The 23,096-nt window shown below is 44.5% G+C and overlaps 1 protein-coding gene across 1 annotated transcript in view; it reads left to right on the forward strand.

Annotated features, from left to right (window-relative positions):
* Nucleotides 1-508: 508 nt before the first annotated feature.
* Nucleotides 509-23,096, forward strand: part of RPH3A (rabphilin 3A) — a 273,122-nt gene continuing 250,534 nt past the window's right edge. The window contains exon 1 of the mRNA XM_043557655.1: nucleotides 509-890. The gene's annotated coding sequence lies outside the window, so the exon portion shown is untranslated. The remainder of the gene's footprint in view (nucleotides 891-23,096) is intronic.

Here is a 23,096-nt window from a genome sequence, read left to right on the forward strand (position 1 = left end):
GTTTTTAAGTTTTGGCAGTCGGTTCACATGTTTCTAAAACACCAGCTAAACCACACAGAACAGATTCTGCAGGGCAGACTTGGCCCCAGTCCTCTGGTTTTTGCATCACTTGCCTTAAAGAGGAAGAGAATGAGATGGTTTCCGTGCTGGAAAGATGTGTGGTTCCCTTTCGGCTTTGGTGACAGGCCGTCCTGCCCAACTCCAGCCGACAGGAATAACCACTAACGCTGTTGAGTGCCTACTACGTGCCAGACTCTCTCTAAGGACTTTACCTGAAACGTCTCCTGTGATGCTTCCAGTTATGACTCTTACTTCATTTGGGTCACAAAGGGGTTAAAAAACCTGGTGGAAAGTCCATGTTCAGCCCCGTTTAAGTCACGGATGTTCCTTCAGAGACTAGAGATGAAGGCGGGCTCCGCGGGCCCGACCCCACGCCCTTCGGTTTTCCTTTGAGGACCCTTAGGAGAGGGCAGAGGGTTCCTGTGTGCAAGCACACGTCCCTGTCTGTTGGGGATCAGCAAAGGGAGTGAATGACTGTCTGAATGGGGTTGGAGGACCGTGCGAATGGGTTCTGCCGGCTGAGCCACCCACCTGCAGAGACAACTAACTTTTCTGGGCGGAGGAGGCAGAGGGGGTGGTGGTCTTCCTGAGCCTTAGGCTTGGCTCGCGAACCCTTTATGACTCCCCCCGGGGCCACTGCTCCCACATCTAAGGGCAGAGCGCGCGCGCGCATGTGTGTGTATGTGTGCGTGGTGTGTGTGTGTGGGGGGGGACTTGGTGATCGAGGGTCACGCGCAGGTGGCTTTGCCGCTGCGGTGGCGGCGGTCGCAGAGGCGACACCGCTGGAGGCAGAGGAGGACGGACAGCCGGCCCACCATCGCTGCGGGCGGGTAAGGTGGGCAGGGCGGGAGCTGCGGGGAAGGGAAGGGGGCCGGCCGCCGCGGGTCTGGCCTCCCCGAGCGGCAGCCTGCGCCGCGTAGGGGGTCGTGGGGGAGCCACCTGGGGCGGGGAGGGGACGCAGGACGCCGTCCGCGGGAATGGGACTGCTGGAGCTGGAGGATGCGCTAGAACTGGGGGTGGGGCGACGACGGAATTGGACGGCGAGGCGAAGGCACAGGACCCGCGGATCCCCTGGGTTTTGGGGGGCGGGTCCCTGCGAGTGGCTGCATCCGCGCGCGGAAAACAGGTGGTCGCCGGGTGCGAGCGGTCCCTCGGGGCGCAGCGGCCTGGCACCGACCGCGGCAGTGTCCCTCTTTCCCTCTTCCCCAGGCTGGCAGCGGGTTAACACCTCGCCAGGGTAGCCACAGGGTGTTGGATGTGCGCCTAACCCGCGGTCCCAGGGGTTGCCGATCGCTGTGCGGTGCTGAGCCGAGCGGATGGACCGCGGGCCCGACTGGAGCCCCACCGGGGAGACTCAAGGTTGCTGTAGGCAGGCTTGTGCGCGCGGTGTGGCCAGAACCGCCAAATTCTCGGGAAGCCAGAAGGCGAGACATTTATGTAAAATCACCTATAGGTTTTGGCAATTAAACTTAAACTTAAAAACACTTTTTATAATGAAAAGTTTGGAACATACAGAAAAATAGGGAAACTAGTATAGTAAAACAATTTTCATTTTTAAAATACTGTATGAGTCCAATAAAACATGTTCAATGGCCATCTCTGGCTGCTCACTGCCCTGGTCCAAGCCCTGGCTACCCAAAGTGTGGCCCTGGACCCCAGCAGCGTCAGCACCGCTTGGGAGATGGTTAGAAACGCTGAATCTCAACCCCCCACTCCAGACCTACTGAATTAGACTCTGGATTTCAATGAGATCCCCAGTTGATCTATATACATGTTAAGGTTTGAGAGGCACTGCTCTAGGCCTTTTTGCCTGGACAAATTTTATCATCCTCCTCCCTCATTGGTCTTCCTGCCTCCAGGGTCACACTTTTTTTTTTTTTTTAATTGATTGTAGTCGGAGTTCTTAATAACCTAAGGCTCAGATCTCTAGACAGTTCGGTGGAGGGGAGAATATTGTTTAGGAAAGGCTGGTTGTATTCCATAGTAAAACTCATGGTGTTCACACTCGTCTTACCTTCTTCAGGGCCCTGCCAGAGCTCCTTCTCTCTTATAAATCTTATAGGATTGTTTTGAAGATGAAAGGAGGTAATATAAGTAAGAGCATTTGTGTATATTTTTATTAGTCAGGACTCTTTCAGTGAAAAGAGATAACCTAAACCAGCTTAGACTAAATAAATAAATAAATAAGTAAGTAAATGACTTTATAGTTTCAAGACTTGGAAAAGACTAAGGGAGGATTACAGGTACGGCTGGATCCAGAGGCTCAGATACTTGGAACTTGGACAATGGGAGCTGGACCAAAACCTGGACCAAAAAGGTTGACATTGGGAGCATGGTGGCTTCCAAAAAGAAAAAAAAAAAAAAAAAAGTGGGAAATAAATTGTTGGTGTGGAAGGATCAGATGTCCTTACTTAGTCAGAAACCATATTTGTTATCATTCTTTGTGGTTTTGTCTGATCTCCCCGAGTAGATTTCAAGTTCCTTGAGAGCCGTGGCTCTGTCTTCCTCCTCTTTGCATTCCCACATGTCAGATGTGGTGCATTTCACATAATGATGCTCAGGAAGTACTGAATCAAATGTAATTGACTCAAGTAGATTGAGTCTCTGAGACACCAGCCTCAGGCAAGCAATCTCTCTCCCCCTCTGAGTTACAGAGCAAGTCACTGTTCTCAAGCTTGTGGTATAAAGAACATCACAGACTCTGACATCGGATGCCTTTGTTTCTCTCACCGCCACCGCTCAATTCAAAGTCAGTTTGTCTAGGAAAATGGGCCCAGCATGAGTCCATTTCATACTGCGCAGCATTTTGTTATGCAAAGGTAACAGGGTTTTTCTCAGCGTGACCCCAGCGATAGTGCCTGTCTATGATTGTTACCTCAGAGTCAGGAAGGAAAACAGAAGCTTTCAATAGTATGTGTCAATCAGAGGGAGGTGCTGATTCCCTATTTTGTTAGGGGCCAAGATTCTTTTAAGAGGCAAAACTGTAAGAAAACAAAACATAACAAAAAAGCCCCTCAAATCACCAACCCCCCTCAAAACAACAAAAAAACCCAACCAGAAACAACCTTCCCATATCCAAAAACAAAAGCAAAACAATACAACCCCAAATCAAACAAAACCCAACCAAACCAACCAACCAACCAAACAATAGAATGCAGAGAACTCTAGGAAGGTCTCCAGAAGATTAGAAGTCTCTTAGAGGTACAATGCCTGGAATGGATTTCTGTTCTTTTGGTCCAACCTGAATGGGAGAGACAGTAGGGAGTGTAAACATGACCTGAGAGGGATTCAAAATTATTTGTCCTATGAATTCCATCATTAGAGATCTTTTTGTTTTCTCCATCATTAGAGATCTTAGTGGGTTAAACTCCTAGGTAAAAAAACAAAAACAAAAACAAAAGGCAAATGTATCAGCCACTCACATGTCTGTCTGAACTACTCACTTGTTCATAGCTAAGAGTTGTAAACTCAACGGTTTACATGGTCCAGGCATCACATGTCAACCAGTGAACCAGGAAAATACAAGAATGGTGGGGATAGGATGAGTTGGAGAACACGTGCCCTGTCCACAGGGAGCGGCTGCAACTCAGCTCTGGGCAATCATTACCATGAGAAATTACAGGCTCAGTGTTACCATATTTTTTGGAACAGAAGATGGAAATCTAAATAATTTTTACATGAAATCTTCCAAAAATTAAGAAAAAAATTACCTGCTTTATCTACTAGTCCTTAACCTTTGCTCATCACAGTTTCCCTTGATAATCTGATCAAAGCTATAGAGCCCGGGAAATTTGTTTTGTACACAATTTCATAGAGGGCCTCCTTCAATTCCACTATGTGTCTGTACGTCAGAACCAACGCCTCCTCTGCCATTTATACTTCCCAAGAGAGGATCTGATTGGTGGATTTGCCGTCATGAACCGTGCAGTACTTGTTTTTTATCTATCTATCTATCTATCTATCTATCTATCTATCTATCTATCTATCAGAGAGAGATGGAGAGTACAATAGGGGGAGAAGGGGAGAGAGAGAGAGAGAAAGAGAGAGATCCTAAACAGGCTCCATGTGGGGCTAGGTCCAACAACCCTGGCATCATGCCCCAAGCCAAAATCAAGAGTCTGATGCTTGGGGTGCCTGGGTGGTTCAGGTTGAGCGTCCGACTTGAGCTCAGGTCATGATCTCACGGCTTGTGAGTTTGAGCCCCACTTCAGGCCGTCTGCTCACAGCTCAGAGCCTGGAACCTGCTTCTGATTCTGTGTCTCCTTCTCTCTCTGCCCCTCCCCAACTTGTGCTCTGTCTCTCTCTGTCTCTCAAAATAAATAAATGTAAAAAAAAAAAAAAAAAAAGTTCCAACAAAGCAGTCCAAAAAAAAAAAAAAGAACTTGTAAAAAAAAAAAGAGTCTGATGCTCAACCCACTGAGTCACTGTACGTGCCCCAGATGTGCAGCACTTCTATTGGATAGAATTTCATTCATGGTCTCCTTCTCATGTTGTGATTGGTTGCCATTAGCTTGGGCACTGATTCTGCATCCAATCAGGTGTGGCCAGTGGCTGCAGGGCTGGCTGTTCAGAGCAAAGTATCTCACGGGTTACTTTTCTCAGACGCAGACATGGGCACCCAGATCCTTTGCACTTCATGGCTTGTTCTCCAGGATGCCTCCTCGCTGACACACCTCCATCCCCCCATTCTCTTTCCGTTTGGAAAACCCCCTCCTTCCACCCTTTCATCTTTTTATATTAAAAAAAATCTGGTAAAGTAGTTAATTTCAGTTTTTCACAGTCTCAGTTAAAAAATTAGTCTATCAAAGTAATGAAAGTACACATTTAAAAAGATTATAACATTTACATCAAAATATTAGTTTCCTGTTCCTGTCCTGGTCCATCCCTAGACACAACTATTTTCAACTCCCTTAGCTATCTCTTAGGGAATTTACCCGTGTTCATATTTCTGTTCTTGAGTTTGGCATATATTTCTAGTTATTTCATTCACTCAATCGTTAATCAGTTAATTAATTAAACATATATACAGAAAGCACCTACAATGGGCTAGGGGCCCACACCGTGATGAATAGAGGGATGAGCAAAACCAGAGGCTGATCTGTGATTAATCAAAGAATCACACGATTATGTCTAAGATGGCAAGTGTTGTAAGTAAACCCAGGAAAGGTATGTTGCACCATGAGAGATCATAAAGGGGAATTTGATCTGGTCAAGGGAATCAGTGAAGGCTTCCCTGAAGAAAGTTGACTGAACTGAGATCTAAAAAGTGAGCAGTTGTAAAAGCCCTGGGAGAGAGGGAAGAGGGGAAAGGAAAAGCATTTCAGGTAGAGGGAACAGCGCATGCAAAATCCGTAGAGAGAAGGGGTATGGTGGATATCAGAAACCATTTTCCTGCCCACCTGGGACTGCAGTCTCTAACTAAATGAACCTTCATAGGGGACACTTGGAAGAGAGGCATTGTGGTTAAGACGTGGGTCACAGTTTCAAATCTTGTCTCCCCAATGCATTAGCTGTTTGCTCTCAGACAAGACACCTAAATTCTGAGTCTCAGTTTTCTTACCTAAAATGCTGTTTCTAAAAGGGAGAGGGTTCTGTGATGAGCATGAAATGATACAATTCTTGCAAAGTTTTGCTCAGTGCCTGTCATACAAGAAGTGGTCAAAAAATACTCATTGATATTATCACTACATCATTTTTGTTCTCTAAATGTCAGCAGATGGGGCAAATCTAGGCTGAATCCTGAGGTTGAGGGCTAGCAGAGTCTGGAGGGCAAACAAAGCTTTGGTTTGAGCTGGTGACCACATCTGATGTTTTCAGATCACGGCAGAAAGAGAGAGAGAGAGAGAGTGCATGGATTTTGAAAGTCACCCTGAGCTTGGTGTTTTCCTGGTCTGCAGCCATCAGCCCTGATTATAGGAAGTGCTTCAGAGCTGTGTGGAATCTCTCACTCCCTGTTAGGACTGTCTGGGCAGGAGGCAGAAAATGGATGCTTTGGGGTCAGACATGCCTAGAGTGCATCACAAGACTCTGGTGCCACGTCCAAGGCTCAGAATCTGAGAGTCCAGCCTTTTGGCCAGACACTTGTGCTGGTCATTCTCTTTCTGTCTTGTCTGGGATTCCAAAAGCCCACTTTATTTTGACCTTGCCCCTGACCTTGATAATTGGGCACCCTGGTGGGTGGGCACCCTGAACCCAGGTGGGCACCCTGAACCCAGGTCACGGGTTGTCTGTGGTTTGTTACAACGATGATGATGTGGGCATTAAAGCTGCAGGAAGACTAGCATTTCTCCGTCACTCCCTCTCTCTTTTTCCCTACCTCTGTGCCTCTTTCCCTCTCTGTGCCTCACTCTATCTCTGCTAGTTTGTCTTCCTATCTGTCTCTGCCTCTGTCTTCCTCTTGGTCTCCATCATCATCATCGTCATTATTACCATGATTATTATCATTATCTCTTTGTCTTTCTGTCTGTCTCTTTGCTGTCTGGGTCTCAGTCTTTTGTCTCTGTTTCTCTCTGCTCATCTCTCCATTTTTCTCCAGGCTTAACATTAAGTTCTCTCTCTTTATCTCTTGGTCTCTTTCTATCTCCCCTGCCCGCCCCACGCATCTCTCCCATCTCCCAAGCCCTTCTTTTTTAAAATTTTTTTTATTTTTTTAAATTCTTTATATTTGAGAGAGAGACAGGGAGACAGAGTGCGAGTGGGGGAGGGGCAGAGAGAGGGGGAGACACGGAATCCGAAGCAGGCTCCAGGCTCCGAGCTGTCATCACAGAGCCCGACACGGGGCTTGAACCCACGAACCGCGAGATCGTGACCTGAGCCAAAATTGGACGCTCAACCGACTGAGCCCCCCGGGTGCCCCCTCAAGCTCTGCTCTAACATTCTATGATTTTATGAAAATAGTCCAGCCCCCTCAACAAGACCACTTGTAACCAAGGACTTGGCCAACATCATTTTTGTATTTTGTATTGAGGGCAGTGGGTGAAGTTAGCTGCTGTGAATTTTGATATAGTTTAGCCAAGACAGCTTTTTTATTAGCAAATGCGTGTGGATTGGTTCACCAGATGTAAGATGTGACTAAAATCTTAAATTCCTACACTGCCAAAGCACTAATGGATTCGGAAAGTAAGTTATAGAAGCGTGTTCTCCCACAGGAATTCTGACATTTAAAATTAATTTTTTCTTAATTCTGTGTCCACCGCATTACACACTGGTTTTGAGGAGGAACATTCAAATCCAAGTTCTTGATGAGCACCCTAATAGAGGAGAACAGTAGTAATTAAATTAGAAGTGTAAAAATTGTTCTTCGGTTCCTTCCTGCAAGTTTTCTTACCTCGGGGAGCATGAACAAGAGGAAATGTTCTTCAGAGTCTTGACAAAATTAAGATTATCAGCTTTTATGGAAATGAGCAGATCCACAGATAAAATGGTTGGGGGGGAAAAACCCCACCTATACAAAGCTTGGGACGAGTTTTAAGATTTTTCCTCCCTCCCTCCATCTCTTCCTCCGTTTCTTCTCCCTTTCTTTCCTTTTTCTTTTCCTTTCTGTGTAGTATTCCTCCCATCTATATGATGCCTGGGTCGGTAGCCTGTGGTGCTTGAAACTGAACTGACATTCAAGACACCTGGCTTCGACCCCCAGCCTTGTTGCTTACCAGCTGTGTGACCTTGGGAAAGTTACTCAGCTTCCCTGGGCTTCAGTGTCCTCTTGTGCCGAGCAAGAAGCTTCTGGGGGAGATGACCACTAGTATTTTTTTCAGGTCTAAAATTCCTTGAAGCACACCCCAACAAATGTTTACTGAAAAAAATTTTTTTTGAATGTTTGCTTATTTATTTTGAGAGGGAGTGCAAGCAGGGGAGGAGGAGAGAGAGGGAGAGAGAGAATCCCAAGCAGGCTCCAAACTGTCAGCGCAGAGCCCGATGTGGAGCTCGAACCCACGAACCGTGAGATCATGACCTGAGTCCAAATCGAGTCAGATGCTTAACTGACTGAGCCATCCAGGCTCGCCAATATTTAATTTTTTTAATCTGCAGTTTTGCCCTTGTTATGAAGAGGACATATTCATTAAACAATTAAAACAAACAAATGGAAACTATCTATATTCCTATCACCCAAGGAGCACTGTGAACATTTTGATGCATTCCCTTTCAGGTTTTTTTTTCATACGTAATTTCAATATGTGGGTTGTTTATATTGTGTGTAACTCTTGGGTGTTCTCTTCTTTTCAGTTAGAATTTTCTCCTTGGGCATGTCTCCCAGTCCTTCTGTCTTATGAATATTTTTAATGGGTACATAATATTTCATCCAGCACCTGTATGTACATAACCATTCCCTGTTGACATCAGCTTTTCTCGTTTTCTGGCTACTTCAGCTGGGGAGACTCAGATTTGTCTAAGGCCCCTCTGCACTGTTTTAGAGCTTTAACAGACAACTGGGGTCCAGCTGCACGAATCTGGACGGCAGATACATTTCGTTCAAACTAAAGAGGGTTTTTAATAATTAATTAATTTTAGGGGTGCCTGGGTGGTTCTGTCAGTTAAGCATCAGCTCAGGTCATGATTTCACAGTTCGTGAGTTCGAGCCCCGCCCTGGGCTCTGCGCTGACAGCTTGGAGCCTGGAGCCTGCTTCGATTCTCTCCCTCTCTCTCTCTCTCTCTCTCTGTCCCTCCCCCACTTGCATGCTCTCTCTCAAAAGTAAAGAAATAAAACATCAAAAAATTAATTTTATTTAATTCCCACATTAAAAAAAAACAAAAACAAACTAAGATCGCACACACAAAAATCCAGATTTCCAATGTCTCTTAGAAATGTAAAAATAAGCCCCAGTAGCCATACGCAGGTGGTGTCGGGGGGCAATTGTCCCTTTCACTGGGCACTGTCTCCTTGTTTGTCCCCTGAGACCACCTCCTCTCATTTAGTGGTCCCTGTGGGCATTTGAGTTAGAGACCTCTGGGCGAGTTTATTGTGTATGAGCTGAAGCCTGCTACCAGTTAGGCACAGACTGATGTGCTGAACTTTTCAGCCTCCGAACGTGATCCAGTAAATACATTCTGGGCACTGTGCCACTCAGGCTGTTTTTACAGGTGCTGTGGGGATTGTGGGGCTGAATTTCTGTGCTCTGCATTGTTTTTGGTGGCTTGTGCTTAGAAATGAAATCATTGCCAGAATGCAGGGACGGACAACTCGGCAAGACTCCTAACCTCGTCTTGAGAATTCAGGACTATGATAGACCATCATTTATTTCTTTTTACCTGTGGTTTTATGTGTGTGGCCGGCTGTATTTTGAAGCCTTTAAAAAAATTTTTTTTTAACTTTTATTTATTTTTGAGACAGAGAGAGACAGAGCATGAATGGGGGAGGGGCAGAGAGAGAGGGAGACACAGAATCCGAAACAGGCTCCAGGCTCTGAGCGGTCAGCAGAGAGCCCAACGCGGGGCTCCAACTCACGGACCACGAGATCATGACCTGAGCTGAAGTCGGACGCTTAACCGACTGAGCCACCCAAGCGCCCCATCTGAAGTCTTAATTTAGGAGCTTTGGCCAGGCCATCTGCAACCAGACCCTTCCTGGAACATGCTGCAATTGTAACTATATCCTTATTTGTGAGCTTATTCGTATGTGTCTCTGCTGTGGCAGAGATAGTAATGCTCATCAGACATTCCATATGCTCTGCCGCCTTCCTCGCCGCCTTGTGGTGAAGTGGGGCCATGTGATCAGTGCTGGCCAATGAGCTCTGAGCACAGGGGTGTGGTCACTTCCTGGTCTAAGCATAGGAAAGGCTGTGAGTTCTCACTGGGTCTCTCTATGCCGTGTGGAATGTGAGGGCCTCATGATCAAAATGTGAGATCAGAGTATCATTTCAGCCTGGATTCCTGAATTACCTGGACCCGCGGCAGACCGTGACAGAAGAGTAAACTTTTGTTGTGTTAAGACACTGAGATTTTGCAGTGCTTGTTACTGCAGCATACCCTAGCTTAAGCTGACTGATACATCCTCTTAGAATTGATGAGTAGCGATTATACATTCATGTCTACAAAAGCTTTTGGCAGATAGCCAGGGTTGAATAAATGTTATAAAATGGATAAACGAACACACATGGTGTTTTTAGACTATACATACACCCAACTCTTTTTCCCTCCTGGGATGGCAGTTAGATTAGAAGGACACCCTCCTGGGGCAGAAAAGGAGAACACACATTTATTGAGCACCATCTATTTTGGCAGTTATTATCTACACTTAAAGAAGAGGAAAAAGAGGCCCAGGCCGATTAGGCAGTTTGCTGAGGGTCATAGAGCTGTTTCATACATCGTTTTGCTTAAATGTCTCCAATCCATCTTTTCAGTTGTCTTTAGGTTTTAACTTTAATGCCTTCCCTGATCACCAGGCTAGATTACTTTTCACTGTTATATGTTCTCCTAACTCCTGGAGCTTCCCCATATAACAATATCATTTCTAATTAGATTTTCGGTGTTCTGAGGGTAGGTCCTATGTCTGTCTTGCCCAGTGCTGGATCTCTAGCCCCTAGTATACTGCCTGGCAAATTGGAAGTGCTAAATAGATGTTTGTTGAATGAATAAAAGAGGGTCAGAAAACCTGGACTTTTTTTTCCTGGTACTACCACTAATCAACTGTGTCACCTTCAACGAGTGATTTTGCCTCTGTGAATTCCAGTGCTCCCATTTGTACAAGGAAGGTGTTTGACTCTGGTGTTCCATAAATATTTCATTCACAAATTACCCTCTTGTGCCTCCTCAGGGTCTTGTTTTGGGTTACTTTGTCATCCTTTTAATTCCATTTCTATTCCTGAAATAAATGAGAGAGCTGGGATTTGAACCCAGGCAGTCTAACTAAACAGTCCATGACAGGGGCACTTGGCTGGCTCAGTCAGTAGAGCGTGCGACTCTTGATCTCAGGGTTGTGAGTTCAAGTCCCATGTTGGGTGTAGAGATCACTTAAAAATAAAATCTTAAAAAAAAAACCAAAAAAGTGCATGATTTTAACGACTTATTCTACCCACCGATTCCCCCACCTGTCCTTCTGTTTGATCATTATTCATCTATCCACTCATATGGTCACTCATCCACCCATATATCTTACTATCTATCCAAACGTCCACCCAAATATCCTTTCCTCCATGCACGCATGCATGTATCCATTTATTCATCAGGTATCTTCTGTCCAAATAGCCATATATTTTTTGACAAGTGCTTTTGGAATGAATAATCTATTCCAGTTCCTGTGCCGGGCTACTGGGGTCCAACAGGAACAAACTGACTCAGTTCCTACCCTCCTGGAGTCTCAATCTCATGGGTATAGAGAGGTTTCTCCTGTGCTGCTATTAATATGGGACATTGAAATAATGCCCAGTGTGTGAGCTGGAGCTCTTCAGTCGATTTTATTGTATTGATTTTTGTATCCTCATGGATAATATAATGCTGTATTGTTATTATTATATGTAAGTATATTAGTTAACTCACCAATGTTTATTGAGCACTTACTATATGCCAGGCACTGTGTTAGGTACACATAAGACCCATCTTGTTCTATAGCTCTAGAAGGCATCACTCACATTGTGTTCTGTTTGATCCTGGAGTTGTACAGGATAGTGGGACCGTGCATTTGTCACTGTCTTAAAGGAGTCCACAGCCTAGCATAACGATTAAGAGCTTGGGTTCTGGATCTGGACAGCCTGGCCTTGAGTCCCATTTCTGCCACCTATCGGCTATGCAATTTTGTCAAATCACTTCACCTCTCTGTGCTTCAATTTCCTCACCTATGAAATAGGGATAACAATTGTCACTTCATAGATTGTTATATGGCAAAGGGCTAATCAATGCAGAAGCTCTTAGAAGAGTACATAGCATATAGTAAGTGTTCAATTAAGGACTAGTGAGCAGCTTAGATATATATGCACTCGGTGGTTTTCTTTAATAATTTTTCAGATGGGGAGGGAAACTGAGTCAGGAGCATAACCTAGCCAAACTTGACATGCTCAGCTAAACCCAGAGTCTGTGATAAATTGATTAGCGACTATTCATTGATCTAGAGGGTATATGGTTCATGTAGCAAGGTACTGACTGACCCAAGCTGACATAAACCAATTATAATAAAGTGTGACCTCATTTTGATGTTTGACTACCAACAGCTCTCAAACTGTCTCCCTTTCCCTTTTCTCTTTGCTTCATACCTGGGCAAGCCAGTAAGGAATCCCACGTGCTGTCTCCTGTGGCGCCACATATGTGGGAACCTTCACCCAGCTCTATTCCCTAACCACAATAATATGAGAGCCTCATTCCTCTCTTTGGTCAAGATGTTCCAGACCAGCTTGAGTGCCTGCCTTAATCTCCCCAGAAAAATTTCATGATATGAGTAACAAATCTTTATGTACTCTCTTGGTGCATGTGTGGCCTCATCAATCTTGACTCCAAACCAGCTTTGGGTAGGGTATTGATTCTACGTTCCATGGGGCAACCACAAAACACTAATGTTAACTGAGGGTGAACTTGGAGAAACCACATATAATGGAGATACTAACTGATCTGAAGGAAACGACCTAGAAATCCCACTTCTCGGACACTACTGGAGAATGTACATACACCTGTGTGAGAGGAATAGCTCGATAAACCATGGTACATCCTGGCATGGGCTACTTGTAGCCATTAAAAAAAATTAAGCAGGGTGATGATGTACAGAAAATGGTAGATTCTCTGAACATATCGCTGAGTGAGAAAAGCAAGATGAAGAATATGTTAAGTATGTCTGTGTTCTTTTTAGATTAAGTTTTGTGTATGGTGTGAGGTAGGGAATCAAGGTGTTTTTTTTTTTTTCCCCATACGGATATGCAGTTGATCTAGGACCATCTATTCAAATGATCCTTTTGGACAATAACAATGCCTTTATTGTAACTCAGATGACTGTTTACGTGTGGTTCTGCTTCAGAACTTTATTTTGTGCATGGGTCTATTTGTCCATCATGTGCCAACACCGCAAAACCTTAATAATTAAAGCTTTAAATAAGACTTGAAATCTGGTGGTGTGAGCTTTTCCTTCCTCCTTGTCTTTCTTCTATATTGCTTGATTTTTATTAGGTTCTTTGCATTTCCATATAAGTTTTAGAATCAGCTAGTAAATTTCAATTTAAAAGGCCTAGTAGATTTTGATTGGGATTCTGCTGAATCCATAGATCATTTTGGGGAGAACTAAAATCTTAAGGGTCTATTGACATGGGACATTTCTCTATTTATGTGAATATTCTTTAATTTCTGTCTGTAGTATCTGTAGTTCTCAATGTAGAAATCTTCCTCATCTTTTGTTAAATTTGTTACCAGATTTAAAATACTTTTTGATTCTATGGTAAATGATATTGCACTTTATTATTTATTTATGTAAGTAAGCCCTACACGCAACATGGGGCTTGAACTCACGACCCTGAGATCAAGAGTCATGTGCTCCACTGCCTGAGTCAGCCAGGTGTCCCAATGTTATTGCATTAAAATTTTTTAAAATGTTTATTTATTTTTGAGAGAGACAGACAGACAGAACGTGAGCAGAGAGACAGGGAGACACAGAATCCGAAGCAGGTTCCAGGCTCTGAGCTGTGACCACAGAGGCGGATGTGGGGCTGGAACCCACAAACCATGAGGATGATATTGCATTTTAAATTTCCTTTTTCTATTCTTTGTTGCTGGTGTAGCGTGTGTACAATAGGATGCCATTTATGTTAACCTCCCCCTACCCAAACCTTTTCTGTGACTTAGTCTGTGTGTAAATTCACAGGAAAAAGCCCAGAACTGTACCACAGAGGTAACTTCTGTGGGGCGAGGAGGAGACAGGGACTTGGATTCTTAGGGAAAGGTGGTGTTCAACAGGGACATTAGCCTTATCTGTCATGTTTCAATTCTTATATAAAATGGAATTTTTTAATGCGTTACTTGCGTAACTAGAAATCTATTGAAAGAAAAGAAAAAACAAACGGTCCCCTTGCCCAAGCCTGGTTGGGAGCCTGTGTGATTGATGAATTGGAGGAGCCCGGGGACTCCCTCCCACCCATGTCAGGAAGGCACCTGGATGGAAATTGTGATTAAAAGCACACAAGTCTGATCAACTGGGTTGTCCTCTGCACAGAGACGGAGCCGACTGAGGCCAGACTGATCAGCGTGTGTGTCTAGACCTGTTCAGAAAAGAGAGTTGCTAGACCTACAAGCAAGAGAACCTGCCTGTGCATCAGATCAATTCCTAGGATGGAGGGGCTCAGTATTATGACCGCCCAACTGACTCTGTGATTGCACGACAGCCTATAATGTCTTTGTTCAGCTGGGTCCCCCCCAGCTGCAGACCAGAGACATGGGTTTGAGTACAAGGATCCCGTTTGGCACATGGTTCTAAAGTGCTAGCTGGGGAGGGAAGTGAGCCAGAGAAGGGCGGTCAGCTGTGGGGTTTCGCTGAGGGCCAGCTGGGCTCCCTCTCGCTCAGGGCCCTGGGAGACTGACGCACATGCTTCCAAGCTGCTCATGGTGCACAAAGTTGTGTGGATGAGGAAACACTTATTCCTCAACTCACACCAGTCACCAGTTGAAGCTTCTCCTGGGGGCATTGTCTCGGTGACACTTCAGCCTCCACGATGGATTGACCTGTTTTGGGAACCGGAGAAAGTCTTGGCAAAGAATCACAGGTGTTTATAGAAGTTACCACCTCGGTGAGCAAGGGGCGGTGAAGGGGACACTTAACAGTGGACGCAATGGCTTCCTGTACAGGTTTGTAACAGAAGAAACGTGCTTGGTAGCGGAGATGAGTTTGTGTCCCCCGAGCACTTCTGCTTCTCAACAATAGTCAATCAATTGGCAGTCTGATTTACGCGTTGCTCTCTTGTGAGCTAGGCCGCCGGTAGGAGTCAAGAGAGACGGCTCCTTTTTGCAGGTACGAGGCAACATTGAACTTCTTAAGACCAAGTTCGGAAGCTGACAAGTGAAAAGTTGCAGCAGGCAGGGACCATGAGTGTGTGAAGCGGGCAGGAGGAGGGGGAGCATGCTGAGGAAGTGCTTACATGGTGCCTCGCATGTAGTAAATGCTCAATAAAAGTAACGTACAGGACAGCAGTCAGCAGCAACTATTTCAAGGGACGGTTTTAAGGAGAAAGCGGAACGGAGTGTAACTTAGGGAAAAGATGCTAGAAAATTTAGGAAACTCATCAGGAGGAGGTTATAAAAGAAGTCTCCATGCCTAACACTGGCCTCTTGTATAGACCTTGTAATTAGGATGACAGTCACTTTCTATTAACTGCGGCCGTGGCGGTTTCATAGAGGTGAGGTTAATTGGTAATATGGGTGTGTGACGTCTTCCCTCAGATAAGTTAGGTGCCGGTAATTAACCTCTTTGTTCCAGGGGGCAGCCATTCGTTGTTTATCTTCTTGGCCTTCCGCCGTCAGCTCTTTCCATGTCGCCTGCCGCATTGGCTTTGACACATTAGCAGGGCTGATGTAAGAAATACAAAAGTGAGTCATAGGGTCCATTCAGCAAGACGTAGAGAACCTTCTGTTTATGTGGCCCGGATGAGAGCTGCTTTATCCAGTGGTCCAGGGGACCATGAGGTCCAGTGCTGGGTGCATATGAGTCTCACAAGGGCCTATGGGAATGTGTGTACCCTAAAAAGAAGTGTGGCCTCTGAAATATGAAAAGAAAACCATACAATAAAAAAAATTATTTTTCATTATTTTTACTAAAAAAGATTTTTAAAAATGTTTTTTTATTTATTTTTGAGAGAAAGAGAGACAGAGCGTGAGCAGGGTAGGGTCAGAGAGAGAGAGAGAGGGAGACACAGAATCTGAAGCAGGTTCCAGTCTCTGAGCTGTTGGTATAGAGCCCGACGTGGGGCTTGAACCTGTGAACCGCGAGATTGTGACCTGAGCCGAGGTCAGATACTTCACTTAATGAGCCACCTGGGTGCCCTCAATTAAAAAATTTTGCAATTTTATTTATTTTTTTCCAGATTTACTGAGGTATGATTGACAAGTGAAAATTGTATATATTTAGGTTGTACAACATGATTTTTCCTAATGTGTACAATGTGATGATTTGACATGTGCATACATTTGACATGATTACCATAATCAAGTTAATTAGCACATCTATGACCTCATATAGTTACCATTCGTGTGTGTGTGTGTGTGTGTGTGTGTGTGTGTGTGTGGTGAGAACAGTTAAGATGTACTCTCTTAGCAGATTTCAAGCAGACAATACAGAATTATTAACTATAACCACCATGCTGTTCATTACATCTTCAGAAGCAATTGATTTTTCTGACACTTTATATCCTTTGACCCATATCGCCTCATTTCCCCCATCCCTGAGTCCCTGACAATCACCTTTCTACTCTCTGGTTCTGAGTTTGATTTCATACAATTGAGACTGATACATGTCTCATTTCACGAAGCACTGTATACATAATGTATGTCGATTAGTCAGTGGCAGCTCAACTTATGGTTCTCTATGTATTTTACATAGTTATGTTTTAATATTTTTATATTTGAGGGGTGCCTGGGTAGTTCAGTCGGTTAAGTGTCCAACTTCGGCTCAGGTCATAATCTTGCGGTTCTGATCTTGTGGTTCGTGGGTTTGAGCCCCATGTCGGGCTCTGTGCCGACAGCTCGGAGCCTGGATCCTGCTTTGGATTCTGTGTCTCCCACTCTCTCTGCCCTTCCCTTGCTCGCACTCTGTCTCTCTCAAAAATAAATAAACATTAAAAACATTTTTATATTTGAGATGAGGGTGTCTGTTGTCAAGCTGTGCAGGGTTTCAGCTTGCTGATCAGAATTTGATTTGTAGGAATTCAATTTACAAATGAATGGGTTATTTAGGGTTTGGGATATTATGGCCTTTTGCAACTTGCTCATCTGATATTTTGGATGTTCTTTAGAATTTCATGTTTTAATTGCAAAAGTGAATTTATTTTTGTTGGAATAGCATAACAAATACAATCAGGCATAAAGAAAAATTATTAGTGGTGTTCCATCACCCTTTCCCCTCCTGATATGTTTAAAAAATTTAAATGCAGTTTCCAAACTTTCCTAGGGGTTGGGGAGATTTGGCATTTACTTGCCTTGCTCCTGTCCCCTGCTGAGTGATCACCAGTCAGACCTACTGTGTCTGCCTCTAAAAGGGAAAACTTGTTCCCTCTACTCACACTTCTGACACCAAATGTGTGGATTTTCCCTTTACATCAAACAATTCTCCAACTCTCTGGACACCAACTAGGTGTCAGCAATTCAGTTCTGACACTAATTAGGACAGACCCCACAGGTTAAGGGCTCAGTCCCACAAGACTGACCCTTCCTTCGATCCAGATACCAATTGCAAATTCCAGGTCGTGACCTGTGCTTCTGATCAACTGACTATAAATTGGGGTTTCCCACAATAACCTCTTTGGGTTAGGGGCACCTGGGTGGCTCAGGCGGTTAAGCGTCCGACTTCGGCTCAGGTCATGATCTCACAGTTCATGAGTTCGAGCTCCATGCCGGGCTCTGTGCTGACAGCTCAAGAGCCTGGAGCCTACTTCGGATTCTGTCTCCTTTTCTCTGCCCTTACCCTGCTCGTGCTCTCTCTCTGTCTCTCAAAAATAAATAAACGTTAAAAAATTAAATTAAAAAAATAACCTCTTTGGGTTTGATGGTTTGCTACAGTGGTTCACAGAACTCAGGGAAACTCAGGGAAATGCTTTACTTATGTTTACTGGTTTATTATAAAGGATATTGTAAAAGATATGGGTGAACAGCCACATCAAGAGGTACCTATGGTGCGATATCTAAGTGCAGAGCTTCTGTCTGTGTGGAGTTGGGGGGTACTACCTTCCTGGCAAATGGGTATGTCACCAACCCATAAGCTCTCTGAACCTTGCTGTTTAGGGGTTTTATGGAGATTCCATTACATAGGTACGATTGATGGAATCGTTGGCCGTTGCAGTTAGCTCAGTCTTTAGCACTCCTCCTCCCTGGAGGTTGGAATGAGGTCGGGACTGGAAGTTCCAAACTTCTGATCATGCGTTGGTGGTCTTTCTGGTGAGCAGCCTCCATCCTGAAGCTAGGTAGTCACCCCCCTCACCTTAATCTCATTAGCATACGAAAAGACACTCATCACTGTAAGGATTTAAAGGGTCTTAGAAGCTCCTGGAACAGGGGACTGAGACCAAATATTACAAAAGATGCTCCTAGCATCCCATCACTCAGGAAATCACGAGAGTTTTAGGAGCTCGTTGTCAGGAACTATTTCTTATTATGTCACCGTCACCAACTAGCCCAGTGATTTTAGATAAGTAGCGGGAACCCCCTCAGCATCAGCATCTGGTGTATATCATGGGATGACAACAGTCCCTGCTTCTTTGCTGTGAGGACTGAGTGAGTTACTATGCACGGAGGATTCAGCACTATATATCGTGCCTGGTGTAGGGTCTGAGGCCCCAAGATGAGCTCCTTTGGTATGAACGTTATTTTGAGTTAAAAGCAATCAAAACCCACCAGATTCGGGGAAATCGCTTTACCTTTGCTCAACTGCCTTCGATTAACCGAGAAGAGAGCTACTGACCGAGATTCCTCTTTACCTAAGAAACTTGCTTGCATCACAGGGCAGCCTTTGTTTTCCAAATAGCTGCTTTCACCTTCCTTACAATGATCCTTCTCCCCTTTGGATCCTCAGATTCCTGCCCCTCTCCTGAGCTCATAGAAGCCTCACGATGCCTCACCTACTTTGGAGTTTCCATGTCTGTGTGGATTCTTCACATGCACACTCTTAACTTTGGTTTTCTTCTGCTAATCTGTCTCACGTCAATTTGATTCTTACTTTAGCTAGAAGGACCTTGAAGGGCAGAGAAAATTCTTTCTCCCCAACACTGGTATGGCACATATACTCAGATAAGTGCACTATTTCCTAACCCCGAACCCTCAGTCTGGTGAAACAAGATTGTATAACGGATATTCTGAATCATGGTAGTGCAAATTTTGCAGTGTTTGTGCATTGAAGGCACTCCCTGGGGTTAGAATTAGAGTCAGATTTGAGGAAAGGTTGATTCGCTCAGTCGTCTATATTTTTCCTCTTAATTTAAATACAGACTCTAGTGCGACTCACTCCCCAGGCGAGCGGAACACTTAATGCCAGCTCTGGACAATGCTGCCTGGCTTCAGAATGGTTCTCAATAGAGAACGACTGATGGCAACGACTACCGTTTACTGAGTGCGCCTTCTGTGCCTGACTCTGCCCCGAGTCCTTTTCTAGCTTAGGATCTAGAGTTAGGTGTTCTCAGGGACTCTGAGTCTCTCACTCTTGCCTCCTTCAAGCAATGTGTCTTCAGGCAAGTCCCTTCCCTTTTCTCTGGGAGCGGGACAAGATTAGTTGCATGCTCAACAGGTTTGTGTTGAAGATTCAGTGCACAATAAATGTGAAGTCTAAGCCTGAAGCCAGGCAGGCCACAAGCACTTGATAAACGTTAGTTTTATTATCATCATGTTCCTTAATCCTTATGGCGACCCTTTGAGGTAGATATGAAAAATATATGGCTCATTTCATATGGCAAAGCTCTAAAAACAGGCACCTTCAATATTTCATTGCATTTCCCTTTATAATATGTTTCACAGTGTATTCGGTGGTGGGAATATAAACTAGGAGTTTATACTCCTAGTTTCCTATAAACTAGGAGTATAAACTCAACAGGAGTGTGGATATATACACTAGATTCATGTCACTGAAAAAGAATGAGCCGGGTAGGACTCTGCAAATCAACAGGGGTGAGTCCTCCAAAAAACATGATGTCAAGAGCAACAGAAGAAAGTTGCATACGGGCACCTGGGTGGCTCAGTCAATTGAGCATCCAGCTTTGACTCAGGTCATGATCTCGTGGTTCGTGAGCTCAAGCCCTGCATCGGGCTCTGTGCTGACAGCTCGGAGCCTGGAGCCTGCTTCGGGTTCTCTCTCTCCCTCTCTCTGTAACTCTCTGCTGCTTGTGCTCTCTCTCTCTCTCTCTCTCTTTCAATAATAAATAATAAACATTAAATTTTTTTTAATTAAAAAACAAAAGTTGCACAAAATGCACATGAAATATTATTTACATAAAGTTTAAAAATATGCAAAGCAATTCTATGAGGTTAGGGATACACATTACACAGATAGGTAGCAGAAATACACAGATGTGCCTGGGATGGCAAACTCCAAGTTCAGAGCAGGGTTTCTCTCTGGAGGCAGTGGCGGGTATGGTTGCTGAGGGGCACGTGAGAGTCTTCTGATATACTGGGGATGTTTATTTCTTAATCTGCTGCTGAGGGCATTTATTCTTTATGCCTTTCAAAATACGCCTCAAGTAGGTGATAATAATTTAAAAAATTGCACCCCAGCCATGGGGAGAGGGTACGGGGGGCTCCCTCTGTATTCTTGAGACCTCCTGTCCCAAACCAGGTTCTTTAACCTTCCTGAACCCACACTTTCTCTGTAACCACCTCCATTTCTTCCGGGTGCCTCGCTAACAAAGCCCCAGTCCACCTGGCTCCAACCAGGGTTTCCAGGCAGCCAGGGTCTCAGTTTGCATGTTAGAGGAGCTCAGCTTTCTCCAGCAGTGTTTTTTTTTTTTTAATTTTTTATAATGTTTATTATTTATTTTTGAGAGAGAGAGACAGAGTGTGAGTGAGGGAAGGGCAGAGAGAGAGAGAGGGAGACACAGAATCCGAAGCGGGCTCCAGGCTCAGAGCTGTCAGCACAGGGCTCGACACAGGGCTCGAACTCATGAACCCGTTAGATCATGACCTGAGCTGAAGTCGAGGCTTAACCGACTGAGCCTCCCAGGCACCCCTCTCCACCAGTGTTTTAATTTACCCTTTACCTGGCTTCCTCCTGCCCACCTCCACCCAACACTTCCAGACACCCAAATAGCTCTTTTGTGCCACTTGAGGGGGAGAGGGGAGGATGGGAGGAGAGAGGCAATCTCATTACCACAGAAACAGGCCAACCTTAGTAGGGGGAGGGCTTGGACAAGTCACAGTATATGATGGGCTCCCCTACTCCAATTCCAATTGATTAAAATGAGTAGAAAAGCATTTTTTGAAGGGAAAGGGGAAATTACATAGCCCTCCCACCAATCCCCAGCATGCTGCCTAGTAGTGTGTGTGTGTGTGTGTGTGTGTGTGTGTGTGTGTGTGTGTGTTGGTTTGTGGGAGATAGGATGAACCACATTTTCCAGAAAGTCAGCTCTGGCCTTCTTGCAACAGCTGACCCTTTTATCTGGAACCCCAAGATAGGAGGAGTTCTAAATAAGTGTGTTTTCCAGGTGACTGAAACATACTCCCCTGAGAGCATCTATATTTATATGCAGAACCCAAGGCTCAGAGAGGTTAAGTAATTTTCCCAAGCGTGCACAGCTGATAAAGTGGCAGAGCTGATAACCTGGAACCTAGATCTGTTTGAAGTCAAGGATTGTGTGCTTCAGTATTTGCTAGTGTGTTGATAAAACTTCTATTTTACTGAGGGTGATTTCATTGGCAATAATTCTAACAATCACCCCCTTTAAAAATTGTTTTGCTTTCTAAAAGAGGAAACAGAAACCATTGAACATTTCTCCGTGTGGTGAAAGTCAGCTCTGCACCCATTCTGCACATACGCTGTCACGTGTAATTGAGGGGAAGGTGGGAAAGGAAACTGACATATTTGACCACCAAGTGCCAGACATCTCCAAGACATCGTATGTATTCTTATTTATGCTCCCTTTTCTATGTTATTATTCCCATTTTACAGATGGAGAAACTGTGGCTTGGTGTGTTAGTTACCTACTGCTGTGTAACAGATTAACCCAAAATGTAGCGCCGTGAAACCACAAACTTTAACGATCATTCATAGTTTCTGAGGGTCAGTCTTTCAGGAGCCGCTTAGCTGGGTGGTTCTGGCTGAGGATCTCTCATGAGGTTGCAGTCAGAATGTGGCAGGGGCTGTCATCATCCGAAGGCTTGACCGTGGCCAGAAATTTCCCTCTCAAGATGGCACACTCAGATGGTTGTTGGCTAGAGGCCTCAGTTCTGTGCTTCATGAACCTTTCCATCGAGCTGCCTATGTGACCTCACGTGGTAGCAGCTGGTCTCCCCTAGAGTGAATAATCAGGGGAGACAAAGATGGAAGTCTCAGTGCCTTTTTTGACCTGGTCTCCGAAGCTGCACACTGTTGATTCTGCTTTATTCTGTTTGTTAGATGGGGAGGAAAAAAAGCTCCTACCTCTTCAAAAGGGGAATATCAGTGAATCTATAGACATATTTTTAAAACCAGCACCCTCAGAGAGGCATGGTGACCTACCAAAGTGCATACAGCTTGTAAATGGTGGAGGTAAGATTCAACCACAAGCCTACGTGGCCCCACACACTTCTCTTTTCACTGTACTGTAATTTCTCCTCATAACTTTTAGTGTGAATTGTGTATAAACCAAGGATTAGTAGGCTCTGAGTGCATTTGGGTTTTCTCCCTTTAACAGGTAGCTTTTATAACATTTTAGAGTGCTCAAAGAGCTTTCTTATTCTCTTCCTGATTCTTTGTGATCTCTCAGATTTTTGAGATTGTTGGGTAACTTTTGGATGAAATCATAATGATGATAAAGGTCTGTTTATTGATTCTTTGTAGAATTCTTCAGTTTTCAAAGCTAATTTATATGCAGCGTATCACTTACTTCTCCCCAAAACCCTGTTAATAATGTGGGGCAAGTGATAGAATCTTCTGGACGAGCTGGGTGTTGAGTCATCACTTATTTATGTATCTTCCTTCTTTCAGCATTCGTTTAGCACGGGCTCCATCTCCCCCACTGGCCGCTTCTCTGTCTTCCTACTCAGTCCTACAGTGGATAGAGCCATGAGAGCTCGTGTTCTTGGAGCTACAGGGGAGAAAAATCTTTTCCTCCACCCTCTTATATTCTATCCCTGAGGCCTGTGAATTAAACTGACAAAAGACAGATTCACAGGAGAAAAGACATACACATTTTATTTATATTAATATTTTTATGTGCACAGGGCTTCATAGAAAGGAGTGAAAACCC

Source organism: Prionailurus bengalensis, chromosome D3 (assembly GCF_016509475.1).
Source record: "Prionailurus bengalensis isolate Pbe53 chromosome D3, Fcat_Pben_1.1_paternal_pri, whole genome shotgun sequence".
Taxonomy (NCBI): domain Eukaryota; kingdom Metazoa; phylum Chordata; class Mammalia; order Carnivora; family Felidae; genus Prionailurus; species Prionailurus bengalensis.